General features: G+C 43.3%; 1 pseudogene; it reads right to left on the reverse strand.

The window, feature by feature from the left end:
- Nucleotides 1-1662: 1662 nt before the first annotated feature.
- Nucleotides 1663-3360, reverse strand: LOC132469554 (uncharacterized; annotated as a pseudogene).
- Between the last annotated feature and the right edge of the window lie 1129 nt (nucleotides 3361-4489).

The following is a 4489-nucleotide window of genomic DNA, read 5'->3' on the forward strand; positions in this document are numbered from 1 at the left end:
CTGAGGAGGATGGAGGGGGACGTGGAGAACGCCAGGAGCTCCATGGAGAACCTGGAGGGCAGCGCCTCGGACAAGCGGCTCCGCTTCTACAGGGCCATGACCCAGTACACCAACAACCTGGTGGAGTGTCTCCAGGAGAAGGTGGTGGAGATCAACTTGTTGGAGCTGGAGCTGCACACTCTCCTGGCAGACCAGATGGAGTCACTGTTGGCAGACCGGAGGAAGAGTGTCTGAGAGCGGGCCGCTCACCTGCAGCAGCCCTACAATATTCAGATTCGCCACATACGGGGCGTGGACAACGTTATGGCAGATGCTTTGTCCCGCGCTCCGGAGTTGAGGGAGTAGGTGGTTGGTTTCATACATATAGGCATGGGGTTATTTCTCTCCTTCCCTGTCCCTCTTAAAGTGCTTTTCCGGGCCCGGTTTTGCTGTGGGACAGGAGTCTTGGGGGGGAGATAACTGGTGGTAGTTGGGTTTTGATGTTTTGGATTGATTGGTTATTGTTTTTATTTTGATCGATTATTTTATGTGGTTGTTTCTTTGGAACAGAATCCCATTTAGGTGGGCTTCTGTTTTAAGGGGGGGATGTGACGACCCAGTTGGGTCTTTGACCCCGCCCCTGCTGTGTGTGCCTGTGTTTCTCTCCCTCCTGATTAGGAGATTGTCGGCAGGTGTGGGATGGACCGGTGGCAGTATAAAGAGCCTGCCCAGACAGCAGACGAGGCTTCTCCCTCCTCCCAGCATTGGCTTTCCTTTGGCTTCCTTTGTATTCACATGGACTGATATTTACATTACCTTTTTGGTTACTTACATTTATACTGACTTGCACCACACTTCTTATTGTTATGTTTATTATATAATAAATTACTTATTATTGTGAAAATAGCGTGGTCTCCCCGGTTCATGTTGCATGCATGGAGCCAGCATGTCACACATGTGAGACATGTAAAAGCTTTTATGAGTGTTATGTTCAAGTGAGTAGTGCACAGGCTTCTACTCTAGAATCTGAGACAAGGGAGCAGAGTTCTTCAGATTTGTGGCACAACGCACAAAAACTAAGAATAACTGCAAGTGCAGCTAAAAAGGTTCCCTCTAGAGCATCCACCAATCCAGACAAATTCATTGCAGAGCACCTCTACCCCTCCTTTCGTGGCAACTACGCCACAAATTATGGTAAAGAGAATGAGGTGGTTGCTGGCAATGCACTTAGAGAGCAAGGCATGAGCATTACACAAATGGGCATCACTGTTAATGTTACAGAGCCATGGTTGTCAGCAAGCCCAGATGGGGTAATTGACTCATCTGTGCTACTAGAAATAAAATGTCCCGTCCCAAGTAAACTCCATTCTACCCTCTTGGATCAGCTTGACCATACCTGCAGTGATATCAAGCTAGTAGATGGTGTACCACAACTTCAGAAAACAGGTAGCCGAGGATATTACATGCAGGTACAAATAGGTATGTTCTGTGCCGGTCTGAAGATGGCCAAACTGTTTATCTGGAGCCCAAACGACAGTTATGTTCACTGTACCATTTGATGAGCCCTATGTTCTGGAGAGGGTAGGACATCTGAAGAGATTTTATTTCTCAACAATGTTGCCCCAGCTTGTAGATGAATTCGTTGGCCCTACCCCAACAGCATCAGAACACAACCGTTGTCACCTATCGCTCACAGATGAGATCACCCCTTAAGTTGGCTAGGGCCGCACAGATTCTGAGGATTTTTTTTCAATTTTGGGCGTCATGTTTATTGGTATGACATGAGACAAGATCTTATATACTTTAAGTCACCTAATTGCTCTCTCATGAATCCGCACATTTGCAATCCTGCGAGTTGCTGTGACTTGTTCCTCAGTTAGCTGAGAACCCCCTCTAGTGAAAGCGGGCAGAACCAATTTGACCCTTCTTTCAAACAATAAATCACAAATTAAAAACCCACGATCTGCCATGACTTCATCTCCAGGCCTCAAATAGTCCAAGATACCAGAGTTCATAGTGATAAACTTGTCACTGGCGCGTCCTCCATATCCACTTGAGATAAACATGATTAAGCCACATGGGGCAACAACAACAAGGTACTTGATTGTATTGTGCGAGTAGTAATGGCTGTAGGACTCTCCTCTAGAGTCAAGATTTTTCGCCTTCTGTAACAAACTTTCGCTACAGTCGATGACACAGGTGGTGTTGGGGGAAAAGCGCTTGAATGCAGTTGGCATGGTGGCCTTAATGGTTTCTTTTGGAAGCCAGATAATAAGAGGGCGTAAGACCTCCTCCATTTTATCGATCCAGAAAGAGATGACCTTACTGGCTACACTCTGAGACACATGAAACTGCCTACCAAGGTCACCAAGCACACGATTCAATTTCAATTTGATCAGTGTCATTAGTATCTGATCACGCACTGACAAAACAGAAGCCCTTTCAGCAAATCCTTCTAAGGTGGAAACAAGAGAGTTGAAGGTTTCCAGTGAGACTCCAGTGTAGAGGAACGAATCTGCATCACTCGGAAGCATGGAATAGCTGAAATCTTCAGTTTGTGTTGTGGCATCTTCGGCCGTCTCCTCAACACCCTGCTGTTCACCATAGCTGTGGTCCCAGAGCGATGGATCTTCCCACTGGCTGGAAACAGTGCTGTGTGATGGTTGTTGTGGCACCTCAGGTATGCCCTCATCCTCCTGGTCTGTCACTTCTGCTGTTGCTGTAAAAACAGGGCACATAGGCTATGTTAAACGCTACAGTTTCTGTCAACGTTTCTCTCACTGACAACATAACAGTAAAAGCCTATGTCAAATGGTGGTGGAAGCTCTTCCTCGCTCAGGACTGACCAACATAACGATAGCAGCTAGCTCTACGATAGCCCTCAGAGGAATTCATACCACTGGCACTAACTACAGTGGCATTCAGGAATAAACCAATAATGGACATGTTTTCAACACATCTACTCTATCCAGCGACATAATGGGCATATTATTCATAAAAATGTAGGTTAGACTGCCCAAATATTTTTGTAGCACTGGCTGGTGGAGCTCGTAAAAATGTAAACAACTGGAGTTTACCTGTAAAGTGATGCGATCGCTTACATAATTCAACATTGAAAGTGGCTTACCTGTCGCTTCTACACAAACAATTGTTCGTCTCTTCTTCACTACTGGTCTGTCGTATCCAAGGAATAATTCCGGGTTGGGATGGTCTTCGGTGGGTCGTTTGTGAACGAAATGGTGCGAACAGACATAAACTTTTTTCGGCGGATGTTTCAGTTTAAGCACATCTAGCCAGTCTAAACGTCTGCTCTGTGGCATTGAATGTAGCCGATAGGGAACCGGACAAGGACATTCTCTCCTTCTTATTTTATGATCAAAGCACTCCGTTTCTAAAAGGTTTTTAATTAGAATTATTTGAGCAACCAACAACCGCACAAGTGGTGCCTGAACTCATATTTAATCACGGTCAATCACCTCAAACCGGAAGTAATAAACCGGAGTCGGTGTCATGGCAGCGCCCATTGTCTAGAGCGGAATAAGGTGAATAGGTAGACGCCGCCTCCACTGCTTCAGCCCGTTGCCTCGGCGAAACGCGTCGCCGCCATATTGGTACGGGAGCTCTCTGAAGCCAGAGGTCTGTCAGACGTGTCAAACAAGCGCAAGTTGCCAGGAGCTGCGGTTTATCTGGATAAAAATCACGATAACCTTTTACATTTCGCAACCAATTTCATGGAGTATTCAAGGGTTTATGCTCTACGTGAAGTGTGTGAAAAAGATTTGCCTCTACGTTACTTTGAATCTCGCTAGTTAAATCGCCAGTCATACATGTGCATGGGTCTATGATAAACGCTCACTTTTCTTGCACAGCCCGTGCACTTTGAAAATACTGAGAAGATCTATAAACTATCGAAATAGTGCTTCTTTAGTTACTACGTATTGACCATCATTAAGAGAAAGAGCATACATCAAATAGTGAGAAACTGGCAGTCAGTGTGTTTTTCATAGTTTAATAGTTCCTTTTCAAGTATGTGCATTAAGAAACCTTGAACAGTGCAATTGGCAATACACATTTATTTCACAAATCAACATTACCAAAAAAAACTATATATTTCTATAGCAGTAAAAATATACACATCTCAATATATACATACACATCTCAATAGTTGAACTGTAATATAAATAACATATATATAATATAATGACTCAGTATAATGTGCAATGGAATAACATATATATGATATATATAATATGTGAAACAATATAATATATTTTAAGTATAGGTATATATTCATATTATATAATATATATATATATTAGAGCTGTCAAGCGATTAAAATATTTAATCGTGATTAATCGCATTAATGTCATAGTTAACTCACGATTAATCGCAAATTCTTTTTCTATGCTAAATATCCCTTGATTTTTTGGTCCCATAATTCTTCTCATTTTAATTCTCTTATCAACATGGTGAAGTGCATCGGCTTGCCTTGTGCAAATGATTTTTTATT

Source organism: Gadus macrocephalus, chromosome 12 (assembly GCF_031168955.1).
Source record: "Gadus macrocephalus chromosome 12, ASM3116895v1".
Taxonomy (NCBI): domain Eukaryota; kingdom Metazoa; phylum Chordata; class Actinopteri; order Gadiformes; family Gadidae; genus Gadus; species Gadus macrocephalus.